This window comes from Puntigrus tetrazona, chromosome 21 (genome assembly GCF_018831695.1).
Source record: "Puntigrus tetrazona isolate hp1 chromosome 21, ASM1883169v1, whole genome shotgun sequence".
NCBI lineage: Eukaryota > Metazoa > Chordata > Actinopteri > Cypriniformes > Cyprinidae > Puntigrus > Puntigrus tetrazona.
In genome coordinates, this window is record NC_056719.1 from 16,169,574 (window position 1) to 16,187,134 (window position 17,561).

Consider the following 17,561-nt stretch of genomic DNA (forward strand, 5'->3'; position numbering starts at 1 on the left):
TATGCAGGAAATGGCAACGCTTACGAGTCGAAGATTTCCCACAGATTTTCCCCATAACAACAGTGAATCACTAAGAGACAAAAGCGTTTCTGTTCGTGCTGTTGATGTCTGCGATCTTCACCTCTGTCTGAACATGAGCGCGGGTCCATGTTGGCTGCCGTCATGCGCACCACGTTTCGTATCTCCTGGCGATCATTCGTAACACCGAAATTCACCAGGCCATCAACATCGAATCGTTACCTGATAAAGATCAGAGATGAAGGACAGATTCAAGAACGACATGGTGCAAAGTATTTTTCTAGCTGGTTAGAACGGATCCAAAAATTTAAGTATTCGTAATTAGATCATAGTCAGATTAGTCAGATTATAGTCAGATTAGTTGTTTTTTTTTTTAAGAGATAACAAGACTACATATTTTTCACAGAGCGCACTGTTGCTTCTCAAATGTCATGTGTGAGACAATTTAGCAAACCAATAATAATTCTGCTTATTAAAAGTTAGAAACCTGCCCAATGTCTTCTGGGTGTGAAATATTTTTGCCCAGCCTTCCAGAATCAACAGCTACTAAAGGTAAATATAAAATGACCAACTTTTATTTTAGTTACTTTCGTGATCATCAAGAAAAAAATGAGACACCAGACTCCTTAAAATAACTTTAAAACTCCTTAAAATGTCTCTAAAGAAGTAAATATTCCAATACTTTAACAATTAGCAGGTTTACAGTTCTCTGATGATGGTGACCCGACATGAAACAAATAAAAGCAATGCTCAAGCGGCTAAATAATATTGAATGGATATTTTTATAACTTAATTGTTAGCTTTTTAATCAACTCACCAACCCACAGAGGTTCATACATTTTATTTCATGATGATGTACAATTTTTTTAAGTTAAAAACAGATCGAAAAGTAATCTAAAAAGCAGTTTACGAGCTACAACTTTCACTATTTATTCTGTAATGAGATACAAACTACAATTTAAAAGCAAGCTGCTTTGTTATACTGAAGAAGGCGAACTTGATCCACTGACCTTCGTGCAGGAAGGTGAGGTCTTTCTTGACCACGGGAAACAGAGGGATGATGGGAGGCTGTACGCTCTGGCTGCTCAGGATGTTGCGGTATTTGGCCATGTTACGCGATGGGTCGAAGATGTCCTGAAGGTCCCGGAAGAGTTTCTCATACTTACTAGGGAGTTTCTCCCACGTGCTCCTCAATCGAGCTACTGGAGCCAGATTCAGACCGCTGAAGATCACACAAAAAAAAGATGTTCAACCATTTGCAAAATAACACAGATTAAAGCTGCATTTTAAGTTTTGATGACTACCTCAAAACACTTAGGAACCGAGACTTGATAATACGTGTACATTATACATTATGAATATTCTTGTGGGCAACCTATAAATACCTGTTAGAGGGCTCTACGGTGTGAGCATTTGAGGTGCATTTGCTGCATGCAAATAAATATAATATTTGCGAAACAGATTTTACAAATGCTTCAGTCCAGCATGTATGTGTTTGCAAGGGTTTTTATTTACAGCATGCAGTCCCACTTTACGTTAGGTGGCCTTAACTACTCTGTACTTACATTTAAATTAACAATTTGATACAATGCACTTATTATATACATGCATGTACTTTTATTTTTAAAAATCAACACATACCACCTAACATTACCTGTATTTCCCCTTAAAAGTGTTTTGCAATATAGTATGAACACAATAAGTACATTGCACTTATTTTTTTTTAATGTAAGCACATAGTGGTTAAGGCCAATATACCTAATACAATAAGTGCGTGCACTTAGCAAATTTTTTTAATGTAAGCACATATTAGTTTACAGTGGACCCAAAATTAGGATTTTACAGGACCTCCCTGTTTTTTTGAGCCGCTTCAGGTAAGAGCTAAGTTCTGTGTGCTTGTTGTTCCTCACGTTATAACAAACCAAGTGCAGGCGGCGATCACGAATACAAGATTAACTGCGCAGTGTAGAGAGCATCGCTGATTATCCCAGAAGTTTATGAGACTCGCCAATGATGGCAAACATGGAGTTGAAGTTCTTGCACTCGCGGCAGTGCAGAAGCGATCTTGATAAAGTGCTTGAGCCCGGTCTTCATGCGTTTGAGGCGTTGGAGGCTCGCGCAGGATCTCGGTAGCCACCCAGAAGGTCTCCTGGTTGATGGCGTCCTCGAACTGCTTCAGGTGGCTGCTGCCTCAGCTTGCGAGTCCAGCTTAAAGAGGTCGTCCACGTATCTCCGTGGACTCGATGTTGCGAAACAGGCCAAGAGTCTCTCATGGAGAGCTGCGCGCCACCTCCCACGGTGCTGAGCTGCAGGAGACCGATCTGACTCTCCCTCAAGAGCTCCTGAGCGTCTTCATCAGGAGCACAAGCGTCTCCGTCTCCATGTTGTTCTTCAGGTAGTACCTGAGTACAGGCGTGAATGAGAGATTACTAGAAAGTGTTGCCTATTTTTGCATTTATATGTATATATATAGTCATAAAAAATGGGTGACGTTACATAAATAAAAAAATTGTGACATGGACAGGTATCTGTACAAATGTTATGCAGCAAAGTTGATTTAAAATGTGTTTTAATAATTAAATTAAAGTTTTCCTTTGACAACCAAGAAAAAAAAATTTCAATAGATTAACTTGTTTTATTCATTAACAATTAAATTAAATTAATTACTAAAACACAGAATTTGGTAACAATAAAAAATATAGTGAGAAAAAAAAAACATTTAAAATGGCCCTAAATATCTAATGTTTGTTAAACTAAATAAATATATGGAAAAAAAATGTATGTTTCGTGATTTTAATTAATTAGAAATGCTTTTTGAATAATACATTTTTATTAAACTAAGTAAGTTGAGAAAAAATGTAAATGGAGTCCAGAAAAATTAAAACAGAAAAAACAGAATTTGGAAAAAAATAAAACTGAATTTTTGGAAAAAAGAAAAAAACGGATTTGATACGGCCCCTAGATCCCCGTGCAAAATTGCTACTTTAATTTAACCGGTGCATAAACAGTACCTTTATGATACAGGAAATTGTTTTATTTATTTACAATCAAAGTGATAATCCCCTTATTAGTGAGGACTTGAATTGAACAGAACATGTGTGTGTCATTATTTAGTTGTTAGGAATGCACTTGTCAAGCGAGTCATTTCCTTATTATCTTCAGCTGAGGGTGTTCCATGACAACGAACACTGTGTGTGCATCAGCAGATTCGTTAAGGGACGGATCACGTCGTTAAAAATGACATTTTATTCAAAATGTTTTATACATTAGTGTTTGTATATTAAACATAAAATGTATGTTTTTGCAAAGAGTCATGCTGACAACAGTAAAAAGACATTTAAAAAGAGAATAGTAAGAATTTAAGAGGCGTTCATCATTCAAATGTAGCGTGTCTTTTGGTCACGTCCACCAAAAGTCTACCACCACGGTCCTTTTGTGTTCTGAGTGCTGCCACCTGCCGTTGAGCTGGATGCGGTCCGCTAGTTTGAGAGCTGGTCGGGCAGTCTGCGTTGCTTATGACTCTCCTTCAGGACTATGGGAAACCTCACACAGCGAAGTAGGTCTCGGAAGGCGGCGATGAGGCCGAACTCGCTGACCACGCGAGAACCACATCTTTGGCCGTGGTGTCTTTGCTGATGATGATATAGCAGCTCTGCTGGTCGGCCTTGAACCACGCGGATCACCTGATCGGGAATGTCTGTTGCGTCAAGAAGAAGAAAAGAGATGGGAGGTGAAGATGCATACATATTCACACCAGGGTCTAAATCTCAGGTGAAATGGAAGGGAGGTCCATGGCTCAATGACAAGATGTTTGGCTCAGATCTGCTCAAGCAGTGAGCTTCAACACGTTTGAAGGCGAAGATGGGGTTTTTGGAAAACAATCTATCAACACGGATGCATTTTCACATGCTTTTGGACATCGAGGAGTAAAGCGTTTCATACCACAAACCCATGATCGCGTGCAAATGAGTTCAAAAGCGTGTACGTAGGATGTACTTACAGTAGAAACCAGCCACTTGAGAGGCGAGAAACACACAGAGGGTAAAGACAAAGAGATAGAGATGTCACGTGACTCAAAGAGAAAAATTCAGTCATCATTTACACCCTTTTGTTGTTCGAATGCCCTACAGTTCTCTTTGATTTTTGGATCATAAAAGGAGATGTCTTGTCCATGGCAATCAGCATCAAGCTTTTAAAAAAGATGCAAAATATCACATATATGGCACATATGCTGTATATTTAAAGTATTATATACATTAAAAATGCCTAGAAATGAAATGTTAGACTCAAATTTATTTACAAGCAATGAGATAATAGTGAGCACAACAGAGAAGAAAGCATATGCATTGTATTTTATGTCACAGTTAGGATAACTGTTAAATAAAATGAGTTGGTTTTTCCCCAAACCCTATCTAATCCCTGCAGAACACCTGCAGCATGTGTCACATTAGGACCTTCTGGGGATATTTTAGCTTGATGCTGATCACCATACACTGTCATTGAATCACGATGCAAACGCATGGAGGACAATTAAAATAAACATATACTTTTTTTGGCCTGAAATAGAAAGAAGGGCACACAGCATCAAAACAACTTAAGGGTGGCGTGGCTCGCTTCTCTTCCCAACTTCTGCTGTTTTACATAATCCTGTGCAGAGGATCTGAAACCTGCCATAAGCTTTCATTTCAAAGCTCACAGCATGAAAATGATACACTTTAAAAAGTGCAAACTAAGTGTTTAATGAATTTGTTCAAATAATGGCATGAAATGTGTAATTAAATGAAAATGTATTACGGTATTTTTTTTAAAATGCACTTAGATGAGCTTAAGTAAGGACTAAATAGTAGGTCAATCTGGGTGAACCGCGTCTGTGGTCATTATATCAGCTGCAGGGGCTGAACCCGAGCTCCAGTGGTAAGATGTCTTACCTGAAGGGGGTTAGAAAAGTCCAGAGCGCTAGCGGCTCAGCTGAAGCAGGTCAGGGCTGCTGGACGACAGGCTGCCGGGATGGGTATGATGGCCACGCTGTGCCGGCGCTGCTTCGATTCCCTGCAATGCTGTCGTCCTGAGACTGAGACACGCCCGCTGTCACTGCAGACAGAGAGACATGGATTTTCCTCCAGCACAGAAACAACAACACTGCATGTCATTAAACACCTCTTACAGATTGATGGAAGAGATTCCTGCAGGTTTTCACAAGGTGCACTTAATTTCAAGCATTGTCTCGAAATGTCAGTGTCTTTCATTAGCATTTCTGATGATTCAACTTCCAACAGATCTTCATGACTTTTTATTTATTGCATAAGTAGAAAATATAAAAATATGGAGCTCTGCTCCAAAATGTGGAAAATAAATTCTACTGTAATTTCTGATCACACTGCAAACATCTCAACATTCCTGAATTAAGATACATTTACCAAATGAAATGAGTTTGTAGTTAAAAAAAACCCCAAATACCTGCTGAAACCGACTTCATAAAGGGAACCCTGTTCTGCACTCTATTGATAGAGAGCTGTTCTTCTTTTAAATAAGCACAAGCATAATTTCACAAAGTTTTGTAGAAAACAAGACGTGTTATGCGTTAAATTTAGATCTCAAATGAAATGATCACAAGAAAGAAAGATGTTTAAATTTAAACAAGATAAAAATACTTAATATAAAATATTTGCAGTGCATGACTTAGATTTAAAAAGCATAATTATGAGATATAAATTGACAGTCAAAATTAAGAGAAAAAGTCGAGAAGAGAAGTCGAATTGGAAACATACTATATCTTAATGAGATACAAATATAAAATTATGAGATAAAGAAATCTAGCACTAAGTCATAATTATGGGATATAAAGTCATATGTCATATGGCTCACCATATTGCTAGTTAACTTTCTGTGAATGGAATTGTATCTATGTTGTGAGGTTTATTTATATTTGCTGGCGGCTATTTAGACTTTCTGCTCTAATGGGACACCTTTTTAGACCTTTTAAGACCTGCTGAAACCACATATATGGACATTTATATTGGCTTACACATTTGATTTACTGGAACGGGGCGAATCAGGCGGAGACTGTAGGATTAAGTGGCAGACTTGTACACTGCAGCGGACAGGAAGAATACTAAGCTGGATGGCTATGAGAAAACGTGAAGGCAAACTGTGACAGAGACAAAAGCCCTGAGTGTGAAAGCCGCCTAAAACGCATACACAAACACAAGCAGACGCGCCACACAAAAAATCCATGAATGAGACATTTGAGGCCAGGGAGAGCGAAGCCCCGTGAAAGAAGGACAGGAACACGGCGCGCCCTGGTGAGCGAGGTGCGCCAAGCGCTGTCTAGTGGGTAAATCCGGTCTCGAAGCAGCTGGGGACGCGCTGAGACCTACACAGACGGGCTACCTCAACACAGCCGCAGTCTCCTCTCCAGGAGCAGAGAGACAAGACAGACGATCTGGCTCATGAGAGGGACAACATCGCCTCTCCGCCCATCACTCCACGACGCCATTCTCATCACACATCCGATAATGCAGTGAAACATCAATACTAGAGGACACTGCGAACACTTTAACTGATGGAGATACAAAGCACTTCGCTCAGGCCTAGCAGCGACACGCAAGCCCATTCTCACTAGCAAGAAAAAAAATATGCAATCTTGAGATTCAAAAAGCCACCATCTATGAGATGAAGTGAAATCGGCTACATACCGTTATAATTATGAGATAAAAATCGTAATGCATTGAGATACGAGAAACTCACATACCATGAGAAATCTAGGAGATAATAATCAGATAAATCGAAGGAAAATACTGTCTCTTAATACGGTTTAGTTGAAAAAATAAAATAAAATTGATAAGACAAATGTTTCTCATTTCTAGTCATGATTATATCACGTATTTGACATACCACGCCAAAAAACTGTAAAAGTGGTAAAGAGATAAACTGGATTAAAAAATCTACGAAAATAAGGCTAAACTTAAAGTAAGTAAGAGATAACTCAGTAAAACTATCAAGATTAAATTTTTGAGCATTTAGAGCCAATTATGAGAAAGTGTAAAGTTGTGATATGTCATTGAGTAAGTGTAAAAAAAAATTAGCTGAATGACATAATATTGCCAACATTCTGAGACAAGACAAGATAAATTTAGAATAAGATAGTAAATCAAACCCAGATCATCATAATTAAAGATGATGGGTAAGAAAAAAATTGCTGTGTCGTGTAGTGTATGAAGTGCAAGCCATACTTTACTTTTAATGTCATGTGGCTCTATATTAAGAGCAGGCTTAGAGATTAATTTATTTTGAGAAAATGGTAATTTTTGCTTGTTTTTTTAAAAGATGAAACACTAATTTCATAGATATACTCTTTCATAAATCCTGCTCTTTCAAATGTTTGGCCAGGACTTACATTTTATGCATTTTTACGCTTTGAACTAACCTGCTTCTCAATTTTTACATACTGAACATTTCTAGAAGTTTTCTTTTCTGATGTGGCAGAAATGGGCTTCCATATATTAAGGTGTGTATAGCGCGCACACACTTTACGCACGCATATGCACACACACACACACACGCACACACAATGCACACACACGCACACGCACACACACGCACGCTACACATTACACACGCATACACACGCACGCATGGCCACATACGCACACGCACATCACAAGACAACACAAGATAGAACAAACACGCACAAACACGCACACACACACACACGGACACGGAGATTTATAAGGCTCTACAAATAGTGTGTGTGAGTACCATCATACATACTACAGAATGTTACCAGAGTATTAAACTAGTATGATGTACTGCCAGGTCATTACTGTTACAAACAGAATTCGTGATTTCACAAAAACAGGAAGCGAAAAAGAATGACCACGACACAGGAATTATGAAACTGCACTGTTCATTTACATTAGGAAACATGTTGACCAATTACAGGCAACACTAACCAGGCACGACGCGATACACCGCGGCGCCTCTGCGTCTTCATCGGTTGTAGCTTTAGCCGTTTAGTCATATTATATTAAATGGCATCCTCTGATTGGCGATGGAAATGTAAAAGTGCCTGGTTGAGCATAACTCTTTATGGAAACACAGGAAAAGTGTGAGTAGAAATGTGCCGTGGAACATGCCCGATAAAGCGTAAAGCGCAACAAGACACGTGTTGAAACACAATGCTGGCGTGAACAAACTCTTCAGAGGTAGAGGTTGTGCTGCACTATTCCCAACATTACGACTTCGCGACTCTTTTCATAAAACAGAGAGTGTTGAGCAGGTGTCTTACCCAAACAGTCCCTGTGCAGTGAAGCAGTTATAAAACAGAAGACACGTGAGTCAACTAGTACAAGCGTCAAGCTCTCAGGTGAAGTGCTCACACACACACACACACACACACACACACACACACACACCTACCGGGCTCACATTAACCCCACCATCCAAAAATAAAACACACACTGTGGATATACTCTGCGATATTGCAGCTGTTATGAAAACATGCAATCATAAAGATGTGCTTCTATTCTATCTACTTGCTTTCTTTTCATTTGTTAAAGAACACATGCGCGCTTTATTCTATTTACTAGGATTTTCCAGCATTATAAGTATTTTGGGTCGATATGTCTTTTCATGCTAAGTGAATTAATTTGATTGTGTTGACAGTTAAGGACAGTTTTTCTCAACAAAACATCAAAAAGCGTCCAATAAAATCGTTTCACAAAAAGAGCTGAATCACGTTTAGAAAGTCGTGTAAAATGAATGTATATTCGACTTTTAAAAAACATGCCTTTTAGACTTTATGGCTTTCTCTATCCTACTGCATCTCATGTTTTCAAATTAAATGTTTGCATTTGCGATTGGCTTTGATCCTTTGGATTAAACTATACGATACATGATGCTGTTTTGCTTCTGTTTAAGCAACTTAATTGCATAATTTTAAACATTATGCAAATGTTTTTAAGATAGTTGAGTTATTTTATTGCTTTGTATAAACATGCATTAGTAATGTTTTTGCTCAATGCGCTTTCTTGTTGCATTAAGAGAGAAGCCAAAACATTTTTGTCCCCTAACTGAAATGATGTCTTTTAAATTCTGATACAAGTTAAAATGAATAATTTGGTCTTTCAGCCATTTTGCTAGCCCTGGTCTGGATACATTACAGCAGTGAAAATGTGCTAAAGAACTCTTATCTACTTCCATCCTCTTTTCGGTCGCTGGATGGAGGTCTGTTTAAACCCTGTGAAGAGGCGTGAGAAACGTCATCGGTGAAACGCCTCTAGATTCACTAAGAGCACTAGTTTGGCGGCTCATAGACGCCACCCCGTGATGCTGATGGAGTGAAATCCTGTAACTCCATAACACGCTGCTCAGGACATAGTGAGGGCGTGACTCTCAACCATCATCCACTCGAGAACATTTCTTTACCTGAAGGGCTTGGAGGTAGGATGCTGAATCTGGTCTTCTCCAACATCTTACGGATCTTGTTGCGTCCTCCAGACACCGTGTTGGCCTTCATCTTCTTGCGGCTCTTGCTGTCGAGGAAACTCAAGTCACCGGGCAGATCCGGGATGGAGAAAGCGGTTGCTCTTCCTCTCCTGAATCTGGGGATGTGAGGACCGCCGTTCTTCTTCTCGATTCCTCACCGCTGGCTCTGAAGCTCTTTGAAAACTACGACAAAGTCAAAAACCTGGTTAAACTTGGTGACTTTTGCCTCAATAAACCTCAATGAAATGGAGTTTTTCTTTGGCTGTTTGAGCAAATGGGAATGCTCCATTCACTGCTCTTCAAGTTAATGCAACTATGACTGACACAAAAGGCCTGTTGTATTAATGCTATGTATAATGTATTGATTGCAATAATGTTGTCTAAGCACATATATCAGTAATTTGGACACATTTGAGACATTCAGGACGATTAAAAAGATTGAAATGTTAGTTTTGTTCTAATAATAAAGTGCCCTTTATACTTTTTGAGTGTTACCTTTCACATATTTTCCATTCTCTTGGTGAATGTAAAAAGGTCGGAATAGTTTCAAACAACAAATGTAGTTATTGTCTTCCACAATGAAGAATAGATTCTGAACTGCCTGAAAGCAGTGTCGTCAGTGATTGGGTCACTGTCATGTCTGGAAGATGCTGTTTTCATAATGCTGCAACAGCAAAACCACTTTTACAGGATGAAGAATGAGGATGTGAGAAGAGTCAGTGGTTAAATATGTTTTTACACCAATCCTTAAGAAAGGAACCGTGAGAACAGAGGTGATGCTGCAGTGTATATCGTGAGAAAAAAAATCAGTGTTGTTTATCCTCTGGTGCATGTAAAGCTAATGTAGGAGACCTCCAAAACATTTAAGATAGCACAATAACAATAATAGGGGCACAGATTTATATTGGTGGGTTTGTCCAAGCTAACGATGAATAAATGTATGAATAACAGATTCTGCAGTCAAGGGTGTGTGCGCATCTCCATCTCCTTTAAATTGTGCATGGACAATGAATAAATTGCAAAATGCGTATAAAAAGACTAAATACGCAGCTGAAGTCATTTGTTGTGCTTAACACAACAGCACTTCAAACTTTCACAGGTGATAATGTTAATCTTTTGCACACATGGGATGGAAAAGATGCTTTATTAACCAGATGTGCGGGGTATTGCAATATAAGAGCAGTCTGTATGTTCTGTGACGTACCGAAGATGTTAGTCTTCACAGTAAGAGAGAGGTGTGTATTTGTTCTTCAAGATGTCCATGGCTTTGGAGTACGAGATGTTCTCAAAGTTCTGCCCGGTGATCTCCATGATCTGAGGACAGGCGAGGCACACAATGTGTTCATGCTAAAATATCGTCACGGTCGTTCAGTGCAGTATGAGCGTGTTCCTGTAATCCGTGCCTGATCTCCACGCTTCAGCCCTGCTTCTGCTGCTTTACTGGCCTCCTCCACAGACTCCACGAAGATGCGAAGCCCGCTCGCTGCGCCTTGAACCGAGAAGAAGGCGGAGACTCTGGGCCCAGGCTTCTGCAGGAGTGATCTGGCGACACTTGGCTTTGGCAGCGCACGCGATATTCAGCAGGCGCAAATGACCCTTCATTTTCTGAGCGTATTTAAAGAAACAGATCTCCTATTTAGTCGTGACACTTTACATATGTTCATAATCTGTAAATATCCTGATACTGATATAGCTGCCCGAAATGGCCACTATATCTTGCCTTGAAGTGTTTTAATAATCTTCTGTTTGCGCTTTAACACGTATTGACTTAAATTAAAGTACATTTTAAATGCATTTTTGATATTACATTTAAGGTTGTAACAGTTAATCGTGCTTAATCACATCAAAAAAAAAAAAAAAGTTTATATAATATATGTGAGTGTGTACTGTGTATATTTATTATTGCTGACAAATGGGCCAAACCTAGGATGGAGAGCAAGTTTGGGGAAATTTACAATTACAACTAATTACTATTTGGGGTTAAAGTGATTAGTCTTCTAACGTGTCATAAATTGATTTTTTGATGTAAATATGTCAGACAACATTGAATCAGTCGGGTCTGTGTGATCCCGACACTCACCGAGAGTCAGTAGCTTCTCAAAAAGTCCTCCAGGAACTGAGTCATGACGGATCGCCTTCAAAATCATTAAAATGATTGTTTACCCACAACAGCACGATTCTCGTCACCTGCAAGATCCCAAAATGATGTCAAGACACTTGGCGATCCGTTCACGTACCACCAAAAACAACACCGTAAGACACGCGCACTGGCCGTGTCTCTGAGACTATCCACTTTGAACCATTCCAGAAGTTTCTTGCCCCACTTCCATGGGGCTGGACAGGAAGGTGCGATGCGTCAGGAGGAAGTCCTCACGATGTAAGTGGGATCCACCACTGGCGGCTCCTCCACCAGGTGCATGATCAGGCGCTCAGGAGTGCCCTGATACAAAACAACACAAGAGCATGATACAGAGTTTGCAGTTGCTGGAGGTATTTTTAGATAGTTGCTAGGGTCTGTGGGTAGATTACTTCCAAATTGTAGCTTGTTACAGAGTACAGATTACACATTAAACATTGTAGCTGGTAATCTAGATTACTCATTTCAGGCATTCTGACTATTTTTTTATCTAACATGTTCTAGGCATAGTATCTAGACATACTATTAAATGTTTTAAAAGCAAATAGATATAAAATATATTCCTTTCTTTTTTTTTTTAAATCAACACATAAGCGCACTAAGCAAGTGTCCAGGTGCTGAAACCATGAAAACGTAAAAATAAAAATAATAACACTTGAACACTAATGTTATATTTGTATCTGACCTGCATGTCAATGTAACCATTATTGGATTGTTGGAATATTAACGTCCTCACAGGATATTTTGAGCAAATGTTTTAATGGTTTAGCTGACAAAACCGTTTAGGGATCCCCCTGCATTATGCGAGCAAAATTTGATAAACATGAACACGGCAACAGCAAAACTTATCCAGGTCTGATATATTTTTAGCGCGGACTTCCGAATCAACACTTACTGAAGGTCACTGGAAGTGATGATGAGATAAATGGTACAACCACACGGTAATTTTTACTCCGTTTAAAAAGTACTTCATATTTCTAAAGCAGCTACTAAACTGCACGCTCGTGACTGAGAGAGCGTCACGAAGAGCAGCCGTTCTCAGAGGATCAGAAACCCGACAGCAAATGGCTGAAAGAAAGCTGACCCTGAGCGCTTCTGCTCCGAGGCTCTGCCACCACAGATCTGGCGGGTGACGGGAAGCGCTGCTTCAGTCGAGACAAATGGGAAGCGCTCAGGCTGCAGAGTCCAGCACAGGTCAACATTTTAAAACCAGCGGACTTCACCAAACTTCCCAGTTGATTCATGCGCGGTACATCAAGACATGTCACGCTTAAAGGCGCAAAGAGACTTTAATCTAATTAAAGCATGCATGCACTCATTTGCATACATTTCCAGAACAGAAATCTGAACACTGGATCAAAAAAAAAAAAGGTTCAGAGTTCTTGCTTGATTTTGTTGACATAAAAGGTTTTTGCAGAGATGATTTTGGATCTATTTATAACTCCATAAAAAGAAAATAATATCAACAGGCAGGAAAAATAAATCCTGATCATGCCTTTAGGAATAAAATGTTATACACATCCACTGCGAAAAAGCTTTACTTGATTTGAGTAAGTTAGATTTGTATGTAAGTGTTGCTTGAAGTGGAGAAATAGCTCATGGCCTTTAAAGATGTGCACTGAAACTGAAATCCACAGATATAAAGATAAAAACATGAAATGTGTATTTTTAAAGTCAGGTTTTCAACAAACGGCTATCTATACCAAGGCTTTATCTTGGGTTGTGTCTCAGCGTGATGTCCCTTTTTAAATCAGTCATCATTTGTTATTTTGCCACATCCTTTTGACCAGCATTAAACTGACAGCTGACAAGATCCTGCACTGCAAAAAGATTTTATTCTTTATGATTTTTGTCTTGTCTTCTAGTATAAATATCTACAAATTCTGCAATTAAGATGCGTTTGCATGACAAGTAAAATGACTTTACCCTGTTTTTCTAAAATATTATCCAAATGTAGTTTTGTAATATCTCCTACTTTGCCACAACATACCACATGCAGCTTTCAGAGCTTTGAAGAAGCACATTTCAACTTCTTCCACTAACCCTAAACCTACCTAACGGGGTTAGCAGACATGTAGCTGAAAAATGAAGGTGAATTAGTTAATACGTAGCTACAAGGTTACTTATAGTTATAGTAGAAATGTCTAAAGTGGATGTTCACAATAAAAAGTGTAAACCCAGTGTATATCGGTCAAGTAACAAATGGATCGATTTGAAAGAAAGCGTCATATTGAGACACTAGATAAAAGCCTTAGTAGTAAGCTGGCAGAGATCAAGGTTTAAATCTCAAACTTAACATCCAAATGATATATTTTATGCTTTATCTACATCTACAGATCTCAGGAGCTCACCTTAATGATGTGATGTGGCCCTTCCTGGTGCCGCTGCGGTCCAGCTCTCGGTGCTCCTTCACCATGGCGATCTAGCCCTCCTCCTCCACCTTGTGCGTGTTCTTCTCCACATGGTTGAGGATGCGGCAATAGTCTTCTTGTGCGATGCACACAAACTGGGTCCACAACAACATGAGGAAGAGCAATGAACTGATAGTAGAGGCAGGAGGTTGGTCTGCACCACGCTGGATACTCGCAGCAGCGACTCATGGAGTGGAGCGGCAAGCGTATAGCGACGTGTCTAAGGGGCCTCGCTGCGTAGAGGGAAGTTGAGGTAGAGGCTTTATTTTAGGAATCAGCGGTGTTTGCTATATCAGGAAGCATTTGCATTCAGACCCTGTGTGACTTGTCAGTGATAACACTCCCAACTCTGATTGAACCGAAAAGGGTCAGTCACAGCGGATATTTAGCGGGACGTGAACCATCTCAGCACTCACCTGTTTGTTGGAAATCAGCCTTAGTCAAAGTAAAAGTTTGAGATGGCGATCAAATCAAAAGGCGACAGAAGTCGAGCATGTTTTCTAAGCGTGTATGAGATGAGATGTGCTTTTAATAACAGAATATATACAGTGATGCACACTTTGAATTGAAAATAAATCACTTACGTTTAAATCATTAAAAAACATTACATTTATGCATTTAGCGGACACTTTTATCCAAAGCTACTTGCATTGCATTCAAGGCATATGTTTTATTGGTTCATGTATTTCTGGGAACTGAACCTAGATTTTTATTATGTAAAAAAGAGATTTTAGCCTGCAGCTTCTTCCAAAATGTTTCCAGAAAGAAAAGCATTCGGGTTTGGATCAGCTCGAGGGTTAGTACATCCGCACATTCACTGAAAACAACAAGACAGGTGCGTCACGAGGATGTAGAGCGGTTCGGAAGCTGGTGTGAAGTGAAACTGGCATGCTCTCGATGAAGTTCACATGCATTAGTTTGTGCTGCACATTCAAGGGAGGCATAGTGCAAAAATGGCGAGTAACACTTTAGAATAGGTAACATTCTTAATTTTGCTGCTTATTAATAGTTAGTGAGGTATTTGTTAAGTTTATTTATTGGGTAGGATAGAGATGCTGAATAAAGGTCATGTAAAATAAAGCATTAATATATGTAGTACTTGGCACTAGTTATATGTATAATATTCTAGTGATATGCATGCTAATAAACAACTAAGTGTTACCAAATTTACAATCGCTCCCCATTTACTCACCCTTATGCTGTTTGAGTCCCAACTGACATTCAAAATAGTATTTTTATGTCATAATTGACTCATAATTATTTTTATTTCCTTGATTATAACTATATATTAAAGCTTGACTTAATTATAACTTTTCTACTCATAATTATGTTTTCAATTTTTTTATTGCATAATTCAGACAAAATGCTATCAATTTTCTTTTTCTCTCATAATACCAGAGAATTTCTTAATTTTGAAAATAATAAAAAATGTACACATACATATATACACACAACTTAATATATTATAATTTTGTATTTATATTATATTGTATACCTCCTAATTGATACATGGTATTCCATAACCTCACAATCACAAGATAATAACTTAAATAAAACATTAATATAATTTATTTTTATATTTTGGGTTTTTTTAGTCTCACTTTATTCTGTAATTTTTTTGTCTTCTGTTCATAATGTTTATCTTTTATTGTATAATAATGTATATCAAATTTCAAATTGATCTCATAATTGCTGTGCGCACCAAGCGGCTTAATCTCATGATTCTGATTTCTGCTCTCACCTGGCAGTACGTCTCCTTCCGTACACACAACCCCCGTTCATGAACTGTCTGTCTAGAGGCTGGCGAGATCACGGCTTTATTGCCCATACTGAGGATCTCTGTCAAATCCGTCTCCGTAGCTTCCAATCTCACAGCGCCGTTCAGGATCACGTACCACAGGTCCAGCTGAAAACACAACAGGCGCTCTGATCACGCCCACGGACATCTAAAGAGAGTTTAATACAGGTCAGATCGGTTGTTACAGTCGAGTTGAGCGGCCTTCAGGATCATGTCGATAGCGAAAAATGAATGTGTTTGTTACTAACAGGCTAAGGCTAACTCTGCATGTGGCATGTGATTTAATGGTTCAGATTCATCTGATGCTCAAACTCAAACATCTATACTTAATGCTCAGTTAGCCCAGCATCCTTGTCTCTATATAAAGAAGCGTGAACATCTCAGAGCTGCTCCACGTCTACGAACTTTTCACCATTTCTTTTTCAGAAAAACTACTGTCAAACACATGCTGAAACTGAAGACCTTTACATCAACCAAAGTCCACTTTAACTTTAATTATGAAAGCAATGTACTCTAAAATGATCAATTCAGTTTGACTGCAATGCTTGTTAATACGTTTTCATTCCAGTTTAAAAGATTAATTCAATTGTTAGAAGTTTTAATGCCCATTTTTAAATGTGCATTGTGTAATAGTCCAGTAAGAAAAACAGAAGGGAAAATAGAATTTAGTGGAACCTCAAAACATATAAAAATATAAAAGTTTAATTGTGAGCAGTTTATTCCTTCCCCATTAATAGCAAATGGGTTGCTAAATGTCAATATTATATGATATGAAATAAAATTGTCCTAATATTTTTGGTCATATCACACAGGCAAAGAGGTGAAGTATGGCTTCTTTTAAGGGAACTGTGTGTGTGTGTGTGTGTGTGTGTGTGTGTGTGTCTGTGCGTGAGTGTGTGTGTGTGTGTGTGCGTAGTGTGTGTCGCGTGTGTGTGTGTGTGCGTCGCGTGCGTCAAGTCGTGACAATAATGTCGTGTGTGTCATGCGTCGCGTCGCGTGCGTCGTGTGTGTGTGTGTGTAGCGTGTGTGTGGCCAAGTGAGAGAGAGAATCTGCTGAAATATCTTGACCTTTGCTTCCACTCTGTTGGTTTCTGTCTCCTCCTCATCCACACAGAAGCATGTTTGTCTTACTGACCTTCATGGCAGCCCACACACAAATAACACATTTAGATGTCTTTTCCCCTCTCGGCTCTTCTTTAAGCTTCGTTTATGATGTGCTTCAAAGTGTCTTCCTGTGGTCCGACATCTAACAAAAATTACTCCGTTCCGCGACAGAGCTGTAAGCTCAAAAAATAAACACACCTGAAAGCTCTTAAAAACGGACACCTACCGCTGTCCTCCATGAATTAATTGCCCACCATAGTTTGAATATTTTCTTTCTCTTAATCACATCCGTTTATGAAACCCGGCCTGTCTAAAATAATAGTCCTGATCTCTGCAAATAAAGGGATGTGAGATCAATGTTTTGGGGGGCTCTAGACTGACCGTGAGGAAACATCACATAGACATCTATTTGCTTATATCACATCATTTGCATTTAAACAAGGCTTAAAACGTCGCGTAAAAACAGCCTTGAACAATGGCGAGATACGCTCTGGCTGGCCCTACTAGGACTAGTGATGCTGGCAGGGCATGTCTCTGCCTCCTGTTTGTCCTGAAGAATGATGGTGGCTTCCTGTTCACCACCGCCAGGCTTGTCACTTGCAGCCAT

General features: G+C 39.1%; 1 pseudogene; it reads right to left on the reverse strand.

Annotated features, from left to right (window-relative positions):
* Window positions 1-17,561, reverse strand: part of LOC122326029 — a 32,776-nt pseudogene extending 15,215 nt beyond the window's left edge.